We start from the raw sequence: 14,011 nt of genomic DNA, 5'->3' as shown, positions 1-14,011 counted from the left end.
TTCTATCCATACAAATAAATTACAACAATAGGAATAAAAATAATTGGTAATACTGATATAAAAAATAACTGTCCAGGGGCATAAATATATCTATAACTCAGAAAATCTAACGACCACATATATAAGTATGCAAATTAAATAAATTCCTTGAAGGAATTCAAGGAATTGGCATTTCTTAAAGGTGCTGGTATGCTGTTCCATAATTTAGGTCCTGCAATAGAAAATCTTCGATCACCGTAAGACTTAAGCTTAGTTCTTGGGACTTAAAGTAACTTATTCGAGCAAGAACCAAAGAGAACGAGCTGTTACAAAAACTGAGCAAATTGGATATATAACTCGGTGAAAATCAGAAGCATATAACCCCGAAGCGTATAACTTTGCCGCAATGCTCGGGTTTTTTAGGGAACCAATCAAAATTTACTTCCTAATATGGAATTACTGATAAACGAGATTGTCGTGCGAGTGCTCTAAAGGAAAACTTGTATCGCGACGTAAATGATGCGGTGCAAAAAGCATTTACTGTTTTACGAGGTAACATTTGACAAAAAACGGAATACAGTATTAATCATCAAATGACCAAGACTGAGTTAGTTCCTCCTAACAAGACAAAGTCGCTACCAATGACATGCACCGTATTACCGGTAAAAGAGAAGCGATTTCTTAAAGTTGTTACTTCAAAAACGGGTTTTGCCTGACCATTAGCGCAAATAACCTTTCAAAAACCACTTACTATCTATCTAGAATAACTAGTAACACATATATAAAAAAAATTCACTACTTGCCGAACTGGAAAGTACACCTTCGGAGAAGTGATGCGTGTAATAAGACACTGAATAAGAAGGATGAAACACAAGTTAATATTAAAGACTTAGATGCGGAGATCATGTTTTCAACTAATGCTATGAATGGACAAACAGAAAACAATAAACAGACAAATTGTTTCATGAAAATTTTTATTCGAAAACCCATAACTTCAGGATCCGTTCCCACAAGTAAAATCGGCTGAGCACAAATTATCTGTCTCAGATCGGGCGCATTTCCCGATTTTTTGTAAATACATAAATTTCCTTTCAATATCGTACTTTACTTGAGCATAATGTGTAAAATGTTAGTTTACCTGAATATTCTGTAAAACGGCTGCTGACTTGGTCGCAGTTTAGAAAAGTACGTTTAATCAAAACTGCCATACTTTTGTTCGCGTACTGTTCTGAATGAATTAAAAGATCTACACTCACAAAAAAAGATTCCGTTCCGACATGGTCGACGCCTTGTACAAGGTTCATGCAAAGTTTGCCATATCATTTTGTTTGTAGTGGCCATGCTGGTTTTGCTGAATGAGAACAGAAGCTACAGATAACTGGTTTGGCGTGGTAGATAGGTTTGCAGCTAGTAGCCTGCGGATGATCTTTGTCGGTCAAAGAGGCTGCAAACGCATTTTGCTGATTAGACGCTTTAGACGCTTCGGGGTTATATGCTTCTGTAAAAATCCATTGATAACCTTATATAATAACAATGAGATTTTATCAATAATACGATATTCAACAGGCAACCAATGTAAGTCTATTAAGCTGGGTGCTATATGTTCATACTTCTTGGTGAATGTTACGATACGCGCTGCTCTATTTGTGAACTAGCTGTAGACGGTTTAAGAGAACTTTAGATAGTCCATATAGAATCGCATTACTGACAGTAATCCAAGTTGGTAGTCACGAAAGCATGAATAATTGCTTCAGTAGATTCACGATCCAAATACATGTTCTTATCCTACTAATATTAGTTAAATGGAAATGACATGTCTTGCATATCTTTTTAATGTGGTCTTCAATATCAGCACTGGGATCGAGTATCACTCCAAGATAACGAACTGTCACCCCCAACACGAACAAATTCCAATGAAGGACTGGGCCGATAACATGAACTGAGTAGAAGCAGCTCGGTTTTTTCCTCATTTAGCCTTAGACCACTAAGAATCATTGAATTTCCTGTACACGTATTTTTGCTGAGGAGAGAAGATCATCACTTCCTAATTTAAATGACACATATAGCTGAGTGCCATCAGCATAGAGATGGTATGTAAGATTGTGTCTCTTTATGATATCAGCCACTGGTGAGGTGTACAAAACATATAACAGAGGCCCAAGAACAGACCCTTGTGGTACACCGCAATTATGCTTATATATCTTACTACTTTTATTGTTCAGGGAAAAGATAATTACGTGACATATTAAGAACTTGAATACATAAGTAGCTTAATTCTAGCATGTGTTTCGGCGTAGCCTACTTGGAGCTGCGTCCACAGGTCGTAAGGTAGGAGTATATTTTATATTTAAAAAACTGTACTTTGTAGCCACCTGACTAGTCTTACGTCACTGTATTTTGGAGCTACCTTTAAGGTTAGAGTTGGGATTAGATACCTACCTCCAGAATACCATTCTAGAACAGCACCTTATTGGTACTATTTTATTTTCGCAGTGGTGTGATTTTACGATAATGGCCTAGTAAAAGTCGTATTTATAAACAGAACCAATGAAAAATGAAAATCTAGTATTCGTCGCATTTCAACTTTTCTATTAATCATTTCTTAAATTTAACGTAGCTTATTTTAAAATTTTCTTTTTTCGGAGAATAAATTCAGCGGGAATTTAGTCCACCGAAAATTTGTGGTAATGAGAAAACTTATTCAGTCACTTACCTCGACTAGCATTTGGTAATTCTTACGCAGTACGGTGACTGTGCTTTACCCCGTTAGTGTATGATGTTTTGTCAGCCTCTATGCTATTTAACTTCACAGTTTTGAAAAAACAGAATTAATTTATGGCATGATTTGAATATGGGCGTTAGGTCAAAACGAAAAAAAAAAAGCAAACAACAATTTTTTCGCTACCATGTCGTGATGCCCATATGGTCTTGTCATGTTAATGACTGCTTATTGACCGGCTATTTGTAGGTGTCATTAATGGCACTTGAAACTGATACTGCTATTTCCGTTCCATTCTATTTGTATATATTTTTCTTATATGTTAATTAGTGGGGGCATCCCTAGTATGGCGCATTGGTGCTTTTGGTTGTCTCCTTCTCCACAACTTTTTTTGTTTGTTTGTTTGTTTGTTTGTTAAAGTAGTGTTAGCTTATTTCATTTCATTATTTGCTTGTTATGCAGTGGAGTGAATCTGTAATAAAACATCGTATAGTTAATTTCTTAACGGGTTTGTCAGATGGACTCCTCAAAAACACTTTTAATATATAGATTTAGCCAGGGCTAAAAGCGAAGCTCCCATTAATAAATTCATAATTTAAATCAAACAATAAACTTGTAATCCACAGATCAGGGCACATTCATTTGACTTTTGAGGCAAAGGCTAAGTGATTTTAGAGAAAAAATAATTTAACAGTCCAAGAGTGAAACAAATTTTACATCGAGTTATTAAATAGTCTTATTTGTACACCCAAAAATAGCAATCATGTTCGATCACAGAAGATTAGGCCTGGAAAACAAATAGACCTATTCGAGTATTGTATTTGCATTAGCTGTTGCATCATAATGTGGCATTCACCAGTCTCTCCAACATTGCTCCGTTAGAGAGACTATGGACAACCCCGAAATATAGTTTTAAGAAACACACGCGCCACGATAGTCCTTGGTGGCAGCCAATTTACACGTTGCATTCCTCTGTCTAAAAGAGAGGCCAAAATAAAAAATCAGGCCAGATTTTTCGTGTTCGACAAGTTTAGTTTACTAGTAAATCTTGGCGACGAATCTGGTGGCGTGTAAACCAGCCTTTTAAACATACTTTTTCTCATCACGTCTTAGGTAAACAGTACTCTGAGGCCCTTTTTTATCATACAGACCTCGGACAGAATTTGTTCTTTTTTGCCCTATTTAAACCTATAATTCTGCAGTTTTTCACAATTTTGCAAGAGAATTTGCACTCATTCAATATCCACGACGATCAAAGCGCGCGCTTCCTTTGCACAACAAATTATAGCATTGAATTATAAAACGTTGTCATGAAGAGAATTCTCAGATAATGCCGGGACTTTTCATTTAGAAAATTCTGGTCCTATGTGATATGCAGGGTATTAATTACGGGCTTTTAATGAAAACGATAAAAAAAATTCCCAAAATCACCCTTTCGGCCAGCCGGACGGGTTCTCACTTTTGACAGGCACCAAATTTGCAGTGCGACTATTAGAGTTACCATTTACGCTTCAACATGATAGAGAAATTGTTATGTTTAGGTTTTATTTCCCTTTATTTATTAAACTGTGTATGGTTTTGTTATGTGTAATCTGTAAAAGCGAGTGACATTTACACGCGGCGTTTTGAGTATTCCTGCATGCGATGTTTATGTTCGACTGGAAACAACCGCTGCAGCGATAAAAATTGCGAGAGGGACTACTAACAATCAATAAAATAAATATAATTAGGTGAAACATGTACAGAGACAATAATTTTCATTCACGAAGAGATCTATTGAGAGTAAAGTGTCTCTGAAAATCATGAGTCAGGTAAGCATAAGCTTATTTATGTTTTAAGCCGGCTCCCGGTGTTTGCTCTTTTTCAAGATGAACTCGAGGCAAGAAAATCGCTCAGAGCTTTCTGTTTACAGCCAAAATCATAACTAAATAATATTCGGAACCTTTTCTTTGAATTTACGGTCAAAAAATGTCTAAAGGCCTTTTAAACCTGATACTAATGTAAGTTAGATCATTGCTCGTGTATAAACTTAAGCCGTACGCTCGACTTCAGGAAACCGAAAAAAAAAACACATCAAAGACAATAATTGCTCAGGCTTACCAGTCGAGATGCTGCTTCTGAAGGTCATCAAGTGTTCCAGAATCGCTTGAGACTTTTCAACCCTCTTACGCCTCAAGCAAGGGCAAGTGAGTAAGCTCATTTTTGAAAACGATGCCATCCGACAAGCGACAAGCGGTGCATTTGTCAACAAAAAGCGCAATAAACAAACCAGCCATGAATTACAGAACAATCTTGATAGCAGCTGTATTTCATTTTGTACACCAAGTAGAAAAAGACAGTTTAAAACATCATAAGATGACACAAAACTCCCGGACAAAACTCTGTCAGCTCCAGCTATCAGTAAGCAAGTTTCCAGACGCTGCATAAATTTTCCGCATGAACTCACCTGTCAAATTTTGACCAATCAGAACATAAGAATTGGACGTAGAGCGTGATCAACGCGTGACAGTGAGAAAAGTCAAAAGCGATTGCCTTCCCTGCATGTAAATGTAAAAGCCGGTTGAATTTTCGCGTCCGAGGTCGGTTCGAAATCAACATTTTAAAAGTGCTGCTCATGAACACGACTTATTTCATATGCATTTTAAAAAAAATTAACTTGAGCCTGCGATCATTTGAAAAGTATCAACTTGTCAGCGGATACCTTCAAAAAAACACTCGAACTCAGTGGGTCGATAACTGAGCCCACGATACGGTCAGGTGATACTGGTCAGCAGAAACACTTTTTTGACAGCTGTCAATTAATCAAAACATGGATGTCCAATATCAGGTTGCAGGTTCCCAAACTAGCTAGAAAGTGTGATATTAAACATTGGTATGCCTGTGGTGCGGACGGACGGAAGGTCGGGTGGTCGGTGTACGGTCACGTGATTGTCGAATTTTCTAGGATAGATAGATTTTCTAAGCTATGGGGCTTCGAATTGAGCACGTGATCAAATTAAAATATCAGCGCAAAACTTTAAACACTACGTGACCTCAATGGATAGAAAAATGAGCCCGCGATACACATAGGTGATGATGGTCAGCGTATACTCTAGTTTGACAGCTGTCAATTAACCTTCATTAGAATGGCGAATATTCGAATTAACAGACTACGAGTGTGAGTAAGGCATAACCGTCCGGCATGTAGTGGAAAATGCCAGATCGTGTACTTGAGCGAAGCTGAGCCCACGTTATTAGTTTTCTGATAGTGGACTACATATGTCCCCTTTTGACAGCTGTCAATTGACCTTAATTTGGCTTGCCAATGTAACTTTAAAAGACTGTCAGCCAACTGACAGCCTTGCCCGGCGTAGTTTCGTTTTTATGTTGAATTGGTAAGTGAGACATATTATATCAGCTTATATGGAGGGGCAAAACGACTGGTCTTTTATCTGCGCCCGCGAGATGGCCACGTGATAATTGTCAGCGGATGTCTGATTTTGACAGCTGTCAATCTAATCGTACTCATACGGATGGTTTACATAACTAAGAGGCTAGTCAAGTTGTGCAAGATTGTGACATTTGACATCGGCTTACATGAAGTGTGTACGGGTGGGCGTACGCTACGTCATAACCAAATTTTCTCGGATGGATAGTTTACCAAATTTTCTTACCCATGGTGCTCCGCTGCGCGCGCTTCGCGCGCGCGAGAGCTCCGCTATTATCTTAATTTTCTCTAGAGGCATGTAGTTAGGGGGATATGTAAACAGGGGCTAATCTAAATGTTTAGTCTATAACTGACTGTTCTATTTGCAAGGAAGAAGAAATTCAAGAAATCTATTAAAATAATGGATTAAAGCAGGAAAAAATAGGTTACGAAGGTTGAAAAATTAAACTTTAAATGCGTAGATTAAAACTTATGTAAATACATATCTGTACATCACAAATATTTTAGCTGTTGGATGATTTCACGTTTATTGTTTAAAGACTGAAAGGTAACGCCCATTGGTAAATAAATTGTCTTAAAACGCACTCAGCAGGTTGACAGACTGCTTTGTAGAGGTGTGCACAGTTCTTTCAAACTTCCCGTCATACTGGCGTGAGGACTGAATCACCAATTTCCTTGGAGACGCTCCTTCCCTCCTGAACTAGCCTTTTCGTGGTAACAACAGATTGAAAAAAATGAATATTGGCGCAAATACGGTCCCATATTTGACTGCATTTTAAGTTAACTCACGATTAGTTAAAAGCTTGTCAGTCAGCTGACCGACAGGTAATACCCATTTATCAAATAGAATGTTTTGAAGCCCAACCCTTAAAAGTTCAGCCGGACTCTGCGAGGTGTTAACGTCTGTCTGACTTCAAGAAAGCAAGTAGTTCTTTTACCGCATTTGAAGCACAGGTTAGTGTAGTCAAATTAATATCAGTGATGCTTAACCTCTTGTAGCCTCTTGTAAGTTCACATTAAGACTTACGTTCTAATTTTGGATAATTGGTTTGTTACAAAATTTAGACAAATGACTGTAAAAAGCTTGCCGGAATTTGAAGATTTTTACAGATTTATCAATGCTAGCGGGTTCGTTATCCGTGGGCTTTTTTTGTGCTGAAATTGCTACAATATTAAAGTTTACAGGATATTTTCTTCCGAACAATTTCAATTAGTTATAACTTAAAAACAAGGACGTTGAAAATGCGTTTTACTCAGTGACACAGGCGACTCAGTTGTTTTCTATTTTGAAAGTAAATTAAAACTATTTTTTCATTATTTTTACTTCACAGTTTCAAAGAGAAAAAATGTTGATTTCAAAAGCATTTTAAAAGTAATAGCTGGGCCGAATCGGGACGTCGAACGCCACTTCTCGAAACACAACAGAAAGAAAAGCTTTATTCTCTTCCAAAAATGCAACCATAACGATAGACAAAATCGGATTTGGAATCATTTTAAAGTTGCTTCGAAAACTAGCGACCCAGCTCTGAGCACTGAAACGAAATGACATTAATAATAGTAGATAAATAAATGAACAAATAAATAAATGTCCATGAGGCCTACTTACCAGAAATGAGCATCTTGGGGCAAATTGTCCCTGAGATCGTAGCCCAGTTATGCTTAGAAAACTCCATACAAACCCTTCTAAATTTTTTTGGGTCGACCCAAAAAAATTAGAAGGGTTTGTATGGAGTTTTCTGAGTATAACCGGCTGACATCTCAGAAACAATTTGCCCCGAAATGCTCATTTTTGGTAAGTAGGCCTCTTGGACATTGTTCTTTCAGAATACCGTAAATGCTCGAATTAGCGCCCGGGGCGCTTATTTAATTTTCTAAGGCGAGAGTGGGGCGCTAATTCGAAGGGGGGCGCTGTGTGCTCACATGGATATTCCTATCAAGGAAATGAGAAGCAAACCCGTGCGACTTTGAAAGGACATTACTGTTTATACTATTTAACAATGTCACATTTCATTAAAAGAACCGTATAAGACCGTATACGTCTCGTGTATCGTACCGAGTACCGAAACTCATTTTCATTTTTTCTCGGGGGAGGGGGGGGGGGGTGCTTATTTGAAGGGGGGCGCTTATCACAAATTTTGAGCCTTAGGAGGGGCGCTAATTCGAAGCGGGGCGCTTATTGAAGCTGGGCGCTAATTCGAGCATTTACGGTATCCTGACAAATCCCATAATTTCAGAAATTTCATTTTTATGACGTCATCGCTTTTAACTCTATTCTCAGACACAATCCCCTTTACCTCGTTTGTGAACCTTCGCATCTAAAGTTTAAAAAGGAAGGTAAACCAACAATATGAATTAATCATACGTTTACGAACGAAATTTTTTTAGGGTAAAAATTCTTTAAAAGAAAGCCGCAAACGTGAGATTTGCCACGAAGAGGGTTAGAGGCAACGCTGAATTCATTTGTTGAAAAGGACTCGTATATCATTTTTGTTATTTACTAACCATTGATGTAGAAAAAAATGTCGTACAGTCACTACTTAAATGTAGTAGTTCTGCTGTGGGGTTGGCGGTGCTAGACAGAGTATCTCGGAGGCTACTTATGTTTCCATTCTTAATGTCCTAGATGTAGTTCTGTGAACAGTCAATAAAAACAAAACAATGACATTGATGTCGTTTACAAAGTAAACGTGAATGACAGATTACATCTTAAAAAATAAAATAATAGTAATTCTGCTCTCCTGTTGGCGGTGCTAAACAGAGTATCTCGGAGGCTACTTACGTTTCCATTCCTAATGTCCTTGATGTAGTTCTGTGAACAGTCAACAAAAAGAAAACAATGACATCGCTGTCGTTTACAAAGTAAACGTAAATGATAAATTACATCTAAAAAAATAAAATAATAGTAGTTCTGCTGTCGGGTTGGCGGTGCTAAACAGAGTATCGCGGAGGCTACTTACGTTTCCATTCTGAGTTAACGTCCTTAATGTAGTTCTGTGAACAGTCAATAAAAAGAAAATAATGACATTGATGTCGTTTACAAAGTAAACGTAAATGATAGATTACATGTTAAAATAATAAAAGTAGGGATCAAGAAGATGCGGAAACAGCGAACCACTGGTGGGTAGCAGATGTTACCTTGAAACCTTTTAAATCAGGACTCTGCATAAAAGACATACTGGAGGGGTAATTCCTGTTTGTAAACAAGTCAAATAATTTTAATTATTAAAGCATTAAAATGCTGTCAATGAAAACAAGGTCACAGAAAAAACAAAGCGGCGAATTTCTTACTTTTAATATGATTAAGACCGCCTTTATACCAAGCTAGAAAGGAACAAACTAACTTGAGGGTTATCAGCTGTAGGTATTGACAATCATTCACAACATCTCTGATAACACATGCTAAAGACTGAATAAGGCTGCAAGTGGACGCAGAACGTCGAATTTGAATGAGCGCAAATTATAGAATACTTACGATAGGTTGATCTGCCTTTTTTTACATCCACAATTGTAATCTCCAGGAGGAGCTTTCCTTATTCCGACACAATCGAAATGAAGTCATTTCTTGCATGAAAATGAAAAATGCCAGAACATGACATGCCGTCGTCAAGAAGGGTTAATGGCTAATGTAAGGGCTGGTGTTTTGTACCTCTGGTCCAGAATTTCATTCATTCATTCATTCATTCATTAATTGGACATTTTGAGTATACTAGCAAATCTAACACAGAATTCCAGGAGTGTTTCATGTCTTTACGTATGATTTTTTGATCTTTTGTTTCATCAAAAACTTGGGGCAGGGCAGCATCTGGTGAAAAAATGTAAGTGGAAAGCATATTTTCAAGTAAGTTTCGTTCTGCCATCCTTCACAAAGAAATGAACACATCAAAATGTGGGAAACTCATCCAAATGACTACTGGGTATTTTCTAAGATGGCGGACCTCTTATCAACCATTCCCTGGTCCTCCACTTTCCAAGATGGCGGCTGAGTCAAATTACCTACCTTGGGGACGTTCAGGAGGTTAAATTCCCTACCCACGTGCGCTTCACTGAGTCTAATTTCCGTGGGTTGCCTGCGCCCCCATCCTGGGGCAAACTAAGGCTTACTTTACGGTTTTCTCCACTTCACCGCTTGTAGCGTAGCATCTATATTCAACAAACACTCGGTTGCTCGAACCATTCCATCTGCCCCGTTGTGCTGTTTCCCATTGTAAACCATTGTAAGTCTACTCAGTCACTTACAGCAAGTTATAAAGTGATACAGAAGTCATACACAAGTCCTTAGCAAGCCAAGCCACATCTTGTAAACACGCACGCTTCCACTTTGTATTTACAGCGTATTTCTTCATCAGATGACATCAGTCGCTACAGGAAGAGTTAAACCTCATTATTTTTTAGCCATTAAGTTAGCATCGGAATTACCTACGTATTAAAGTCTAAGAAAACTGAACTAGTTGTTGCTCGTTGACATCCCCGTGAACATACAACCGTGTCCTGGTCAGCGGTGTTAATCCATGCAAAGGTAAGTACGTGGTGTAAGCATCATATAGTGGTTTGACATTATGTATATTATATACAGCTCAGCACCTCATTCAAGTACATAGTCCTGCATAGCCGTACATAGCCGTACATAGCCATACATAGCCACACCACGTACTTACCGATGCAACATAAACAATTTCAGGTAAAAATAAAATCCTTTTCTCCGCACCTGTCGACGATAACAGGAAAAAGGACCGCCTAATCGAAGGTTACATCTGCCTTGCTTAGAGGGTGAAACGAAATTATTCTTTCTTAGTGAATGTAATCGTGATGTTTCTACCTATCTGCAAACTTACTAGCTTAGCAAATTTCGGAAAGGTATTACCGATGAAGTTAACTTCCTACTCTGCCATGCCTGTACTAAAACTGTAAGGTCTTCACCTTTCATGAGACCTTTCTGATCGTTTCTGGAGCTACAAAGTCAAGCGCGAAATTTCTCATGGTCCAAAGTGCACTTCCCAGATCTGGAAGTCTGCTATGATTGGTCTACGTTTTTTTCCGCTCAAGTCAGCAGACGCTCGTGGAGAAGGAACGCGTGACGAACCCCTAAAAACGTCTGCGTGGGAGGCTACATAATGGCCCGTCCCTTATCTTCTTCTTCAACCGGAAATGTCACGCAAATTCATTTTTCTTTCGCTGATTAACCTGTTTAAAAATGTAAAGCAAGGAGGTACACTTTACGTGTCTGATTTTCTTGTTTGATCTCAGTTTTTATTTATATTTTTTGTTGCACTACATGGACATTTAGTCTTTAAAAGTTGAATATATATCAAAGGTCGGGCAGACATTTTGCACGATCGATTTCGATAAATACTCTTGCGATGCAGCTTAGGTGCCTACGCATTTTTTTGACGTAGCATTTCAGAAAAGCAGTCGAAAGTTTTCCGGGTCTTAGTTTTCCAGGGTCTTAGTTTTCCGTGTCTTTAAGTGTGGTTAGTACCTTTTAATAGTGCCGCAGCGCTGGAATTTCCTCGCGTTTTCGTTGAATGGCAACCATGTTGGATCTACTTGATTCCCACCCTCCTCTTCTCATGTTTACAATCCGGGTTTTGGGGCTCTTAGTTTTCCCGACGCCCTTTCTAAGCTTTCAGAGCTTTTGGACTTTAAAGTTCTTTTTATCTGTTCCTTTTCTGTTATTACATCTTCAGAGAGGGTGCTTCTGTTACATTCATTTAGTTCCTCTTCAGAAAGCTCTTTCCACATACTCGATAAGAAAACATTTCTCTCAGCGAAAGTCATGGTATCCATCGTCACTTCTGTGAGGATGGATAATTGTGCAATGATGTTACTAGAGTACATAAGCCTAGTCATTGTCACCCGTTAGTCAGTCATCTGCTCGCTGCTATCACGGTCAAGCTCATCTTGTTTATAGCAGCGAGCGTATGATTGACAAAAGTGTGATAATGCTTAGGATTAGTTACATCATTACACAATTATCCATCCTCACAGAGGTGACGATGGATACTTAACACGTGGCGCAACAGAATTAGCGTCCTCCAGGACAGCCGCACTCGCAGACGCGCCCGACTGAAAACCATTGCCAACATGCATCTCGCGGTGGTTACAGAAGCAAAAGGAGCACGGCCTGCTGCGACTGTACTGTAACCCTGCCGACGAAACGGCAACAGGCTGTGCTGCGGAGAACTTTCCTGGCCCGCTTTTTCACCTCTTTGAGAACTGACAACTTTGCACATATTATTCGGGTTTATTTTATGCTTAATACGTCATCGCACGGGATAATTAACAATTACTCCTCGAGCCCGAATGGGCTATTGACTCAGAGGCCATGAGGGCGAGAGGAATAATTGTTTTTTAGTAAAATCCAACTAGTTGGTCAAAAATATCGAGACAAAACAAGTTTAGCTAGCAAAACGCGATTGAGCCGCCACTGTTTTGGTTTTCGAAGCCGGCGCTTTTCGCCACTGGTGTGCTATAAGATATCTGCCTTGTAGTAGCTCAACCAATCAGAACGCAGCATTGATAATAGACCACTGGTTGGATTGTACTTATGAATATTACATGACTGTGAATACTTTTATATTTTCAACAGATGAAAGCGAACGAAGAGGGCTAATTGACATAAAATTTATATTAAAGAAAAGTAATACTGCCACCATTCTGGTATAGAATGTTACCGAAAGGGTCTATTAAAGTCGCAGACCGAAAAAGGATACCTCTTTGATATCAATGTTTTACCTTAACAGAATGTTTTAGTGTGTGTATAGCTGAAATGGATCCATATTAAGACCAAAGATTGAAACAATAGGCGACCGCGTAATTCTCTGGTGTTGCAGTAATTAAAGTATTGAATTTAACAGGTATTCACTAATACGAAGCTTTGTGTAGAAAACGGAGAATTTGGCTTTAATAAATTCTTAAGATATATGGAACTTGCAAATAAATGAAGGGACCTCTTTTTGGACTAACATGGTTAAATTTTCAACACCTGATCAAGGCGAACAAAGAGGGATAACTGATTTACATAAATATTAAAGAAATGTAATGTTGCCATCCTTTTGGAATAGAATGTTATAATAAAACTACATAAACATTTACCTTTGTGACTTTATGACAGAAGATCTAGAAATACCAAGAACTCTCTTGGAAATACTTCATGCTTAATTATTGCATGTATATTTTTAAATAAGATTACCCATACTTCTATGCGGTCTCGACGCGTAGGCTTTCGATAACGTTTAAAAAGCTGTATACAAATGAATTTAGAAAAGTTTTTTCAGATCCAATCATTTTCTCAGCCGTTGTAAGAACACGCCCGAGGCAGAAAAGTGGCACGCACTGAACTGATACGTTCATCTTCCGGAAATTAAGCTGTCCTTTGTCCACTGCATACCGTTCTTCTCAAGATCTAAACTGAGAATAACAGTTAAAAAACGGGAAAATGAGCTTGTTTACCAACTAAATGCGACAATGACTCATTTTACAAATGCATGATAAATAAATAAAAGTAAACGAATGAATAATTACGCGCCTCCGACTGTTTCGATTTTTGGCATTCTTCTAAGTATGCACCAATTATTCTGCGCCATCGTGGTCTGTTCGCTGCCCTTGAAGTTGCTGAGCTTATAGAAGTTAGAGTAAAGTGATATTCTTTGGTATTTTACGTATTAAGCTAAATTTTTCATTTCGCCTTTTTCATTTCCCTGTGCTCAAAGCTTGTTATTTTTCCTGGAGCAAAGCCATAGGTGGAAGAAAATATCGCCGTGTCTATTTCTATTTCCTTATGGCTTTTCATTGGTCAGAAACCTCAGAGACACAAATAATTATCGATATACAAAAGCAGCTGCCTTTTGTTTGCGGCCCTATGCCTTCAACACCCAAGTTGGCATAAC

The sequence above is a fragment of the Porites lutea genome, chromosome 7 (genome assembly GCF_958299795.1).
Source record: "Porites lutea chromosome 7, jaPorLute2.1, whole genome shotgun sequence".
In the NCBI taxonomy this organism is placed as follows: domain Eukaryota; kingdom Metazoa; phylum Cnidaria; class Anthozoa; order Scleractinia; family Poritidae; genus Porites; species Porites lutea.
This window is presented reverse-complemented; position numbering follows the sequence as displayed.